The sequence below is a fragment of the Alosa pseudoharengus genome, unplaced genomic scaffold (assembly GCF_046254945.1).
Source record: "Alosa pseudoharengus isolate Yale_2024_CS ecotype anadromous, Long Island Sound unplaced genomic scaffold, YU_APseudo_1.1 YU_APseudo_1.1_scf_1, whole genome shotgun sequence".
Classification (NCBI taxonomy): Eukaryota; Metazoa; Chordata; class Actinopteri; order Clupeiformes; family Clupeidae; genus Alosa; species Alosa pseudoharengus.
In genome coordinates this window covers 27,996,178-28,009,640 of record NW_027468564.1, presented here as the reverse complement: position 1 = coordinate 28,009,640, position 13,463 = coordinate 27,996,178, and the positions used below count along the sequence as shown (strand labels likewise).

General features: G+C 40.2%; 1 protein-coding gene across 6 annotated transcripts in view; it reads right to left on the bottom strand.

Moving 5' to 3' along the window:
• The window catches only part of LOC143124420 (uncharacterized), a 60,597-nt gene extending 47,276 nt beyond the window's left edge, over positions 1 to 13,321 (bottom strand). For 4 of the 6 annotated variants that reach the window (XM_076285972.1, XM_076285935.1, XM_076285979.1 and 1 more), the window contains exons 1-3: positions 11,867 to 13,321; positions 8,881 to 8,940; positions 7,321 to 7,377 (exon numbers count right to left, since the gene is read on the bottom strand). The gene's annotated coding sequence lies outside the window, so the exon portion shown is untranslated. Of the gene's footprint in view, positions 1 to 7,320; positions 7,378 to 8,880 lie in introns of all 6 variants that reach the window. The other 2 variants (XM_076285943.1, XM_076285954.1) reach the window with 2 other exon arrangements.
• Positions 13,322 to 13,463: the final 142 nt, after the last annotated feature.

Genomic DNA, 13,463 nt, shown 5'->3' with positions numbered 1-13,463 from the left:
AAATTACTTAGATTGTCGTAGACATTAATGTAATTTGGCTATCACTGTAGGACAACTGAAACAACACGAAATAAACAGGGCTGTTGCTGGAAATATTTTATTCCTGTAGGCTATACTACCTACCTACATTGCTGGTACATTTTGGAACAGTATAGCTACATGAACTAATTATCTTTAATGTCTTCCAGTCAGGGATGGATAACTGCACGGGCCTACCGGGCCCAAGCCCAGGGGCCCAAAGGGTCAGGGGGCCCTGAAGCCCATGCCTTTGCATGGAATCATTGTTTTAATATCAACAAATCAGGATGTAGGCTATGAATCTGATTGAATTTAGTATTGGCCATCCCCAAAATGCACCAGAATACAGGAAATCACATCAAACTAATTAAAACATTTATGGGGGAGGACCCCCAAACCCCCCCTCCCACATATACGACAATAAGTGGGGGCCCACATCTGGGCCCAGGGGACCGAGAGTTCATAATCCGCCCATGCTTCCAGTAGCCTATCGTATAGGTTATGTTGGCTTGTGCATGAAAAGGACTTGATGTTTCGTAGCCTACATTTCCGTCAGTCTACTGTCTTTTAGCTCATCTTTACCATGATAACCCAGAACCCAACGCTCTACTTTTAGCTCATCTTTACCATGATAACCCAGAACCCAACGCTCTACTTTGAGAGACTAACCAGCACGGAAACTGATCAATCTGACCAACAATTAACGCAATAGGCCTTTATCACGGCAGCCGAAGTAGGAAGTGAACAGCCCTGCTCCTGTGTGAGCACAGCAATTAAGTGTCAGATTCGGCCACAGTTACTTCAACCAGAGGCCTCGTTAATGTTTTAGGAACACCTGTGGTTTGCCTGCCAACAGGAAACTGAACAGCCCTGCTTCAGCTGCCGTGATAAAGGCCTATTAAAAAATAAAGAAAAAGTAGAAAAAGTAAGATTCCCTAATAGGCCATCCTACTTAAGCTACGTCGCAAATAACTATTTTCAGAGATCATAAAGCAACGTTAATGTCTGTTTGACACTCTTTTGCTGTCCTGGTTTGCCAATCATTCATTTAGAAAATTTAAGTAGCGCTATTTGTTATTATAATCACAGCACGACCTTACTACCATTAGGCCTACCATATCATTAGCCTACAATATCGCAATTAATAAGTCATCATAATCATCATCGTCAGCATGGCATGTCACACATAGCCTACCTGCTCCACCACTGAGTTGTTATCATGTAGCTCTACACTCCACCACCTGCTCAATGTCCCTCTGCTCTGTATGCTTGCCTACATCTCCTCGTTCAAACTCAACGAACTTCAACATGTTGCTGACTAGCCTACTTGCAATATTGTATTTTTTTTTTGGGCTTTTTTTGCCTTTATTTGACAGGACAGTGAAGAGTGACAGGAAGTGAGTGGGAGAGAGAGATGGGGTGGGAATCGGGAAATGACCGCAGGTCGGATTCGAACCTGGGTCCCCATGGGCACTCAGACCCGTACATGGTACGGGCACTGTAGCCTGCTGCGCCACAGCGCCCCCAACAATATTGTATTTTTGATATATGATATTGTAGCTTCTACATTGGTGTTATTTTGCACAATTGTCACTACCGGCACCCGCCGCAATTTCGTGTAGGCTACATCGATTAACTTTAGATGCACTCACATAATCCTGGCTCTGAGCCAAAATGGGAGGGGTGGGGCCTGACGTAAGTTGTAATTGGATCAGCCCAGTGTCAATATGAAAATGTAACCAATTTGATTGTCCTTCCTTTGGGCCGATTGTTGGCCAAAATGATTAAATTATAGCCTATTCTATCGGCCCACAAGGTGCGTCGGCCCACAGGGAAAATGCCCAGTATGCCAGATGGCCAGTCCGCCCATGGTGACCCTAGTAACCACTTGATCAAGCCCACTCTTGCAGTTCCTCTGACATGCATTCTAGTTTAAATAGTTCTGCCTGCCTAGAAACTGCGTGCAGCAAGCAATATACCACTCTTTCTTACCACTTTTGTCATGCTTTGTATGCTCCCTGGAAGTCTAAAAAGCATGTTCTCGCCTCTTGCCTTCAGTGGCGATTCTACACATTTTTATCAAGGGTGGCACTAGTGAGACACTGATTAATTCAAGGGTGGCATGAGGCAAAACATCCAGATAAACAGGCTCAAGATATGAAATTAGCACAAATACATTAGGGAAACCAGGCACCAAACACCAAACTCATAAATTGAAGGACAAAAAAACACAAATACCTTACTCTCACATAAAATTTCTTTGTATTTGAATAAAATGCTAATACAAATAAACAAACATATTAAAGTTAATTATTAAAGACTCTGCCTTTTTTAACGGCACACCTTATTCCACCTATTTGTATGGATTGGAATGAGGGAACATTGTAACATTGCATTGTGTGCTTTTTTTCTAGCTAATTGCTCACTTGTTTGCTGAAATGTTGCTGTACGATTCATTACACCACACTGAAAGACATGTATTGTCCTCTCCATTCACTCTGAAAAGTTACAGTGTTTTATGATTCACACACCTGCATTCAAAGTTGATCCATGTTAAACCAGGCCATAAAAATTTTTTTCAGACACATTTTAATTATTAATGTGATGTTTGGAATTAGATGGAAAATAATTTATTGTATTACACCATATTGAAATTGTGAAAATGTTAGTAAATGTGCATGTTCAAACTGTATACTGTTTCATGTTGTCTTGGGGTACACATTTGCCACACTAAGGTACAAAATTCTTTGTCGCTGGGGCAGTACCCTGAAATCAACATATTTGTTCCTTTTCCAAGGGTACCATTTTGATCCATTACATAAAGGTACAAGTTTGTACCTTAGGGTACATATTTACCACCAAAGGGTACAAACTTTAAGGGTACAAATATGTACCCGGTTGAAAGGTACAAACTCTGTACCCTTGAGGGTACTGCTCCAGCGACGAGCCTTTGTACCTTTAAAAGTACAATTCTGTACTTTCTTTTCTGAGAGTGTAGGTAGCACTGCAGCCAACAGAGTGTAGCACTGTAGCTGCCTGGCTGCTCTATTTTAAATGTATCAAAATCATCTATAAAATACATAGCCACACCATGTATCAAAATCACCTGTATTCTTCTATTTTGAAAGTACCAACATACTCTTTAAAAGGAGCATGATATCACTTTGCAAACCTTTCATAGCTATCTAATCTATTCCAGTTGATTAAGTGAACAGTGTTTGAGTTTTTCAGTTTTTCTCTGCCTACGAGACATGCTATAACCTGCAAACAGTCAACAGATGAACTATGCTGACCTGTCTGTTACATCTCACAGCCTAAACACTGTATCAGAGATGCACTCAAAAAGTCACAACTGAACTTGTCAAGCGGTACAAAGTGGAGACAAGTCTCTGACATCGTCAATGCATGCCCAGATTGAGCAATGTTGCGGAGCAACCACATAACTGGTTCCATGTGTTCCAATTGGATGATTAAAGTTCTCAAAAAACTGATCATTAAAGTTCTCAAGAAACTTGAGGCTGGTATGAGAGGGGGTATATTGTGTGTGTGAGCAACCTACAAGTTACTCATCGTGCACTGGATCATCTTCCTGAATCTCAATATTCACAACATAATCACAACAAGTCTGGGCAAATTATTAATTAAATAAAATGTTCAACGTTTTGCTTTAGGCAATACATGGGGCAACCACATAACCAGTTCCATGTGTTCGAATTGGATGACTAAAGTTCTCAAGAAACTTGAGTGTATTGTGTATGTGGGCAACCTACATGTTATCTGCCTGAATCTCAATATTCTTATCACAACAACTCTGGGCAAATTACAAGTCAGTGCTGAATTCATTGTTTTGCACTTTTATAATGACATTAGGGCTGGGCGATATGGACCAAAACTGATATCCCGATATTTTGGGGCTAATTGGCGATATACGATATCGATACGATATTGATATTTCAAACAGAAAGAGCGAAGTGCTTCATATATTCACTCAACACAACAATTATGACAACACAGCCAGTTTTAATATTAATTTCAGACTGCTCTAACAGAGCTGTGCAAAAAAGTGTAAACAATAACATAGGCCTACAATAGGCATAGGCTACAGTTTCTCTGATAAAGCTGTGCAAATAACAAAAGACCAAAAGTTGACCCTGACTGACAACGCAGGCCTACATTGTACTGCACAATGCAATAGGCTACTTTGGGCACAACAATATTGAAAAAACCTGCAGTTTTGTCACACAATGCAGTTTTTTTTACCTGTAAGGGTTTGATAGGGCCTAGATGACAAGCACATGTAGATTATGATGGTCTAGACATGTTGCTATCAACAACAAAAAAAGTTTTTAAAAATTAGGCTACTTAAACAACGTAACTGAGTCACTCATCAAGAGTGTGATAGACGCTACCGTCGTTTTGTATGCGTTCATTTCTGCATGTTCCGGTTCGTAAGAAAAATCCCTATGCACGATTGAATGGGGTTTCAGGAATCATAAAAAATGATGCCCTAACTGCTCGCGAGTCGCGTGCATATCCTCTTAATAAAATCAGCATTTAGGTTGTCTCCCTGAGGACTTTAGATCTGCTACTGTCGCTAAACGCAAGCATTCATCAGTGTATTTAAATTAGCTAGGCTATGTACCAAAAATGACATTTTACCGTGAGTCGAAGAGCTGTAGCTGCTAAACAGTGTTGTAACTTAAATCTGCGTGTACAAAACCGCTTGGAGCTCCAGTGGAATTTTGATTTCACAACGAGAATTCTCGTCTAGCCGTTTATGTGCCGACGGAATAGGCATCAGCACCAACCTCTGATCAAGGTAAACAAAATCTGACTCAGTGTCCTTCATGTTTGAAAGTTTGTAGTGCTGCGAGGGAGAACGTGCACACGCAAGGGGCGCAGTTGAGCAGAGCTGCGGCTATCTGAATGGTCTGAACACAGAAGAGCAAGTGGCTTTGATAAAATGGCCCATTATTTGACATAATACCGGTATTACGATATTGTCTAAACTACATATCGTTTTCAAAAATATATCGGTCGTAGTCGTAATACCGATATATCGCCCAGCCCTAAATGACATCACCAAAAGTAGGTTATTGGTTTTACCAAAAATATTTGGCAGTACGTCACATTTGGTCTGGATGATCCTGCAATGTCATAGCTGTCCCTAAAAGTTGATCAAAATGTTATTGGAGTTTTTGGCTGGGCTCTGTTTAGGCCTTCAGAAGACATATTTGTACTCAACTTAATTTTTTTTCCCTTATTGAGATAAGTAGAAACACTCTCATTAGGACATTATTGTCAGGACATTATTGATAGCACATTATTGATAGGACATTATTGTTAGGACATTATTGTCATTAAACGCTTTTACAAAAGTATAGGCCTAGCCTACAGTTAACACTTCATGACCTAGCAAATGTCGGTGACTTAAGTGTGTGATTAGATAAATAGGCACTGGCAGATGCAATAGGTAAATATATATATTTGCGTGTTAGCACAAGCAGTAGCCTGTAGGCCAATAAAGGCAAGCGTGTTTGCCACTTACATTCCTGACGTCTGACACTTCAAACTGTTGCAAGTGCATCAAGAAAGGTCCTGCCAGTGCATGTTAATGGCCAATCGTAGACTAGGATTTGGGGGTGGCCAATCGAATCTCAAGGGTGGCCTGTGCCACCCGGAGCCACCCCTCTGGCTTCGCCCCTGATGCGCCCTTTCAGTGTCATAAACAAGTTGCATGGGCACAGCAAAGGGACCCGCAACAAACTGAGCATTTTCAATCTTATTTGAAATTACACAACAAACTGGACCAACACACTACATCTACCTGATACCTGTGGTGATGCAAACAGTGAACATCTAGGTCTAATGTCTAAGATGATGTTGTAATGTTTCTTTTTTAGTTTTAAAAACACACACATCCACACACAAACATCGACATACTTCCCTTTAAACCGAACATTCTCACTAGTATCAGAGTAAATGTAGCATCACTTAAAACTTGGTCGAGTGAGCAGTAATGAATGAACATATCTCACATTTTTTTCTGGCGACCCACTTTTTAAAAATGACAGACCATCGCGACCCATTTCACTTCAAATCTACCCTGCAACCCCCAATATTGTTTTAGGCCACAGGTTCTCCAACTTTTCTATGCCTCCCCCAACCATACATTGCTATAGGATCCCTGCTTTGAACACGGTTGTGTTGCATTTTGAGCACCATCAGCGTGAAAAGTTGGAAATGACTACTGAAAAGATACGTTTTAATGCGCATCCGAGAGTAGGGGAAATTCTCGCATCTTGCGCAGTCGTCATTCATCAGCATAGTAAGCTGTTCCTGTATTTCTAAAGAAAAAATGTTGTAGGCTACGTTGCGTTGCAGACAAATGGGTCCATAACACTGTGGACGTCAATTCCAATGTAAACAGCAAATAACTCAAGTCGTTATATTGTATTGTTGTATTATATTATATTGTATAGTAGTTATATCACAACAAGAGGCGTTTGCGCTGTTGTGCATTTTAAATCAGAAATAAGTGAGGAGGTTGCTATTAACTTTAAAGATTGCATCTGCAATCGAATCTGTATGCAAATTGAATGGCCTTATGTCCGGTCTATGGATGTCTGCTTTAGTTGACAGCACGGTCACTAGATTTTAATCGGTAAAGTTGAGGAGCTGGTATCTATTAATGTTCGTGCAAATAGGCGGATTCATGTCCCTTGCAGTTTGCAACTGCGAGGTACATGGCAGGCGCCCCACAGAACGGTTTCATTTTGAGAGGTAGATATTCATGCTGGCACCCCCTCTGCGATGCGTTCGTTTCATGCGCCAGTTTCATGAGCTTTTATGACAAAACCGTGACTGTGGTAGTTAACAATCTACATCCTAATAGAAAACTGTTAGCTTTCCTGGTATCAAATGACAAATGGTATCAGTTAGGCCTATAACACAACATAAATTGTGCTGGCGACCCAAATAAAATCTCCTGCGACCCACCCGTGGGTCGCGACCCAGACTTTGGGAAACACTGCATTAGATCATTGGGGTGATAATAATCAATTAACATCAACCTTTTTTATCCACAACCCTCAACACAACATCATCGAAGATAAAGTTGTTAAAAGAATATCTAAATAAAGACAACAAAAGAAAACAGCAATTTCCTCGATGTTGTATTTGTTCAACAGATTATATTGTGCGTATCAATGGAGCACTCTGCACTGAACATCCTTCACTCAACAGACAAACACAACATCTCCACTCAATATGTATCACCATTTAGGCCGTGATCCATCTTACCTTAGAGTCACTCATTCCTCTGCAATCGCCTTAGAGCCGAGCAAATCCGTCTGATGACTGAGAGAACAACAAAGGAATGTGAAGTAAAAGTACAAAGAGATGTGTCTCAGAAATGAAGAGTTGAGAGTGAGAGAACAGTCTGTCCAAAATCAGAAGGCTTGAGGGTTTGGCTACACCGGTTGGGTGTGGGTTACATGCTGCTATTCCGACATGCCGTTACTTAGACATTGACGTCTAATTGTCGAAGTGGCGGCATTAACATTAACTAGTGCAGTGCCCGTTCAAACATGCCATTCCTGAAGAAAACCCGTAGCCCAATTACATGACCACAGGTATGCCTGCTTTAAAAATAGGATGATAGGGAAACATCATTCCAGCTAAGCATTCAATAATGAATACTGAATATTATAGTATATTAGCAGGGGCGGAGCTACGTGGTGGCCAGGGGGGGGCACGGCCACCACTGGTCAAAGCTTGGCCACCCTGCTGGCCCCCCCAGCTCCGTTCAGTGAAAAGTAAAAAAAAAAGATTGCTGCCGTTTTCAACGGTATTTTGAAAGGAAGTGTAGCCTACGGTTCTAATCAAATCGTGAGTAGGCCTAGTGCAGCAGCAGCAGGGGACAATTCAAGTCATCTGTTAAAAACACTTGACAGTAGACTACTACTTACTTAACCTCAGTGACAACAGGTGAGTTGATGATGACTTGGAACATAAATGTTAATAAAATGTTAAAATGTGACACGAATCATAGCAAAGTGAGCTGCGTTGGGCTGTTCTTGTTAGGTAGGCTCTGACATTGACGTGTGAGGCTGATCAAAAATAAGCGGATGCCCGCGGTAACGCTGTTACAAAAATATTTTGATAATATTCGGGTGAAATGCAAGCATATTAGGCACATATCTCCGGATGGCTCCAATAAAAGTTGGCTAACAGTGTCTAGCCTAGGCTACTTTATAAAAACATAATTTGCTGACTGCGTGTGGTTCTTGCCATAGCTGGTCAGGCAGAGGCAGGCTGCTGCGTTGCCTGAGTTCTTTGTTACATTGCTCCGGTAATTGCAACGATATGAAACCTTAACTGCGTGACAGAGCAGAAGTGGGGCTTTCCAACGAGACTAAACACTTGTCTGTGCGATCAAGTATGAAAATACAAAAAATCATGAAATTAAATCAAATTGCATCATATTTAGTTCACCTGCGCACCCACACTCTCGTTTGAATTAGGCTACTCGCGAACCCGTGATCGCATAGATATGGCATATCAGACGAAAGAGGAGGCACAGGGCTATCCATTGGTACCAAGTATATCGATCCTTCTGGGCTATAAAAACAGACAACGTGACTGCAAAATAACATCATGTACAAAAACCAACGCTGCACAGCCATTACTCTCGTTTGAATTAGGCCCTACTCACGAACCTGTGATCGGATAGATATGCCGCGCATGTCAGATGAAAGAGGAGACACAGAGCTATCATTTGATACCAAGTACCTCCTTCTGGGTTATAAAACAGACGAAGTGACATCAAAATAATAACTTCATATAGCTCGACTTACTTACCCCACGTTTTTGTGTGTTGGTGTGGTGGCAAAGCATGTTCATAATCCAACGCTATGGACCCTTTCAACAAGGTAAACAAAAACAATGCTTGAACATTCTATTTGGGCCCCAATCTACTTCCTCTGCATTAAGATAACATATGGAATGTTAAAAAGGAAGTCTTGTGGGGCCAATTATGATGCTGATAATGGAACTCTCTTGAAAGGGTCTATAGGCTAATGTGTTTCTATGGCATAGCATGTTCATTATCCGGTTTTGAGATCCTAGCAAATTCCTACATGGCATCCAATTCAAGACTCACATTGCATCCCAATTTATTCGACAAAGAAACACCTTTTTCCCTTCACTTTGTTCATGGCTCATTGTTCTTGTTTGTGTATGGCACTTACAATGATCAGGATAAATGCTTCTAACTAAAGGTAGTGAAAAAGCCCTTAAAACAGTCTAGGGTTAATGTCTTAATTCAGAGCCATGTTACAGCCAAGTACTTGGAGTGGATAACAGAAAGAAATATAGTTTTGCCATCAGTATAAGATTAAATATCTGCATACCATATTTGTAGTATTTATTATTGTTCTTTGAGTTAACATCATTTGAATATGACTGATTAAGTAAGGTGCATTATCATACTGTACTTTTTATAGCATTGGCCTATTTATGGAAAATGTGTTGGAGTGGACAACAAACTGTTCAGGTTGTCTGTGAATGGACCTGTGTAACAGTGTTGGCTTTACACAATTTATTGCCATTATTAAAACAGGGTATCCTAATCTTCAAAACTTTTTGAGTAGTTTTCATATTGTAGTTTTGATTCCCAAGTGCCACCCCAATTAAAAGTCTGGACCCAGCTGGCCCCCCCTATAAAATAATCCTGGCTACGCCCCTGTATATTAGCCTATAATTAATGTGGCCTCATGTGTAGCCTAATATGTACATTTAGGCATGGCCGCTAGGACATTTCTACAGATCAGAATGACATAAGCCTAACAACTGTTTTGAGTTAAAGCTTACTGAATAACTTCCTAATACTGAAGACAAACCATTTTGTGGGATGGTGCATCATTGTTTGACATTTTCAGATCAAGTCATTTTTCACACAGAGCTAGCGAACCTAGTTCTTAAATGTAACAAGTTATGCCTTTTACAATAAGCTTTTTGATGGAAAAGTGGTGTTTAATTTCCATAGTCTTTGTTTAGTGAACGCATAAAACCGTCAGTTTGTAAGCGAAATCAAGAATTACGATCTTTGAATTTGTTTATTGACATGTAAGAGAATAGACAGGACATCTGCTATCTGTAAGTCTTCAATAAACTACCCTACTGAACTTTGAGCTTGTGCATCTGGGCCCTATCGTCGGACTGTTTGTCCTTCCTGACGCAGAAATAGAGAGAGAGAGAGAGAGAAAGAGAGGTTTTATGCCAGACCAGAGAGGGCATGTTTGAACAGGTAGTCTGTTTTAGCACTTATCCACATTCATATTATGTGTCTTTAGATGATTGAACAATTGAACAGGTTGTCAAACTCTGTAGACTATGTGACAAGTGTAATTTATTGGAAAAATACTGTGGTTGGATATTATGAACAAACAATAGTTGTAAGGACCATTGTTTACACCTGACATGGTCTGTCATACTTTTTATGTGTTTTTTCTGTTAACTTTGACCCTAAGAACCAATAATTGGAGGGTCTGCTCTGCCGGAAATATTGTGAAAAAAAAATCAAAAACCAACACAAATGTAGACTAGCCTAGACCAGAGCCACATAAAATGTGGAAATCCCAGAAAACAATAATTCACGTCACCTCACATCACTTTATGATCCCCTGGGCACAGATGCTATAAAATGTAAAATGTCATCATTTTTGGAACATAGCTAATTTAGATACACCTATGGTGTGGGTGCTTGTGTTTCTTTAGGAATCTGCCGTCTTGGTTTGTATAGAAATGGATATTAACTGACACATACACACAAGATGGTGGAAATACAGGACCGGCGGTAATAGGGGGAGTTCCAATACTATTTTTTTTTATCTTCTACGGTCTCTATTGTGCAGTGGAGATTTTTATATTTATATACTTATATTACTTTTTCTGCTGTAAGTGCATGTTGTGTGTGATGTCTGTATGCTACTGAGACCTTTAATTTCCCTTTGGGGATCAATAAAGTATCTATCTATCTATCTACTGTATCTATCTATCTATCTATCTATCTAACAGCCAGGCTTAGTTAATTCTAATGCTAATTATGTTGTCCTGCATGTAGAAGCAGCTTGCATGGAGGTACCCAAAGGAGTGGGGTCCCACCGTGATTGACATCAGCGTCATCTCCCAGGTCATCTGCCAGCACCCTCCCGTTTTGTTATTTCTCCCGGAAAACTCCCGTAATTTGCATGTCCATCAAACTTCATTTTAAAATCATTGATCCATTCATTTTTTTCTGTTAGTCTGACATCTCCCAGGTTGCCAGATTTTGTATGAACTACACCCTTCACATAGCCTGATGAGCCAGACCCACATTAAAATGTAGGGTCTTGGCATTCAGCATTGGCAGTGCTCAGTCCGAGGGGCGGGATAATCTGTTGTCTTTCAAATTCCCTCTGCACGCAATAGGACAGCACTACAACTCATGATTCCCATTTGTTTTCCCACCAGCGGAGCTAATTGGCTAGTTCAAAATGTTGCCAACTTAAAAAAAGCTTAACTCGTGTCACTCTGTTCGCCAACACCAACATCAACAGCAACATCTTCTTTGTTTTCAAATAGCAGGTAATTCAAGCCAAACCGTTGCAACTCTGCCATCAATCATTATGTTAAGCCCGCCTAACGTCTCTATACATGATGTGGTTGGTCCTATCAAAGTTTAAAGTTTAAATTTAACTGTTAAACTGTTGAGTGTTGTTGATACACAGTTGCCAACTTGTGTATCAACAGTGCAGTGTTGTGATTTGAGCATTGAAAATAAGGGAGATTTCCCAGGTGTACTCACCAATACGGGAAAATGTCAACATTCATCTTTCTGCTGGTATCCCTCTGCTAACAGCAAGAATTCAGACTACAAAACTGCTGCACTAACTAAACGAGGTGTGGAGTAGAGCTGCATTGGGATTGGGTCCCGCCGGGATATTAATTTAAGTTAATTTCCATTGAAACCCTAGTGGCAATTTTGTATGCGTGTGTAGAGAAAGAGGGATTGTATGCCAGACAAGAGAGAAAGAGAGAGAGAGAGAGAGAGAGAGAGAGAGAGAGAGAGAGAGAGAGAGAGCGAGAGAGAGGGAGAGAGAGAGAGAGAGAGAGGGAGAGAAAGAGAGGTTTTATGCCAGACCAGAGAGGGCATGTTTGAACAGGTAGTCTGTTTTAGCACTTATCTTTCTCATCTCACTCTGAAAGGCTTAGCTGTTGAGCGTTAGTCATGTGACTTCCTCTGAAACGAAACTCAGGTGATGTGTTAAAAAAAAGAAACATTATGAAAATGAGGTGAGGTGATCCACATTCATATTATGTGTCTTTAGATGATTAAACAATTGAACAGGTTGTCAAACTCTGTAGACTATGTGACAAGTGTAATTTATTGGAAAAATACTGTGGTTGGATATTATGAGCAAACAATAGCTGTAAGGATAATTTTTTACACCTGACATGGTCTGTCATACTTTTTATGTGTTTTTTCTGTTAACTTTGACCCCAAGAACCAATAATTGGAGGGTCTGTTCTGCCGGAAATATCGTGGGGAAAAAAATGTGGCCATTTTAGTGTATGCACCCTTTATTTGTTATCAGGTTGGGTTGGCTGTCAATAAATGCATTCCAGAGACACCGAGCACATGTGCTGACAACATACACTGAAAAAATAACTCATTATTTCTATATGTATGTAAAAAAAAAAACTAATTACATACATTTCTATATGATTTTGCATAAATTTAATGCAAAAAATGTAGGCGTTTTCTTACTTTTTTCCAAACTTTGACTTTGGCTCCCTTACTATAATACAAAATAGAAAGAGCTTAAAAACAGGTACAAAAATAGTCAAAGCCAATAGTTCACAATATTTACAGATTTTTTTATAAACATATGCAGGAATGCAGTGGAGGCATTCAGACTGAGCAAGGGGGAGTTTCGTAGAGAAAAAGCATCAGGCTTGCCTGGTGTCCCTTTAAAACGATTTATTACACGGCTCTCCACAATGCTATTAGAACGCTCCATTGACTTGCATGGGATTTCCCAACGTTCCATAACCCTCATCACAACACCCTCGAACATAAAGTTGTTGAAACAAAATCTACATAAAGAAAACAAAAGATAACAGCAATTTCCTCTGTGTTGTATTTGGTCAACAGATTAATAGAACAAATAAATAGAAATGACTGATATACAGACCTTACTGTCATGTACTGACCCTAGGCAGATGGGTCAGGCCCTTGAGTCGTGGATCTGCTCGAGGTTTCTTCCTATATATATCTCCAATTCTAGGGAGTTTTTCCTCGCCCCTGTTACCCATGGGCCTCTCTCTTGCTTTCCTTTTCTTCCTTTCTTTCCTTCTTTCTCTGATTGCCTACATTCTGTAAAGCGCCATGATACATGTGT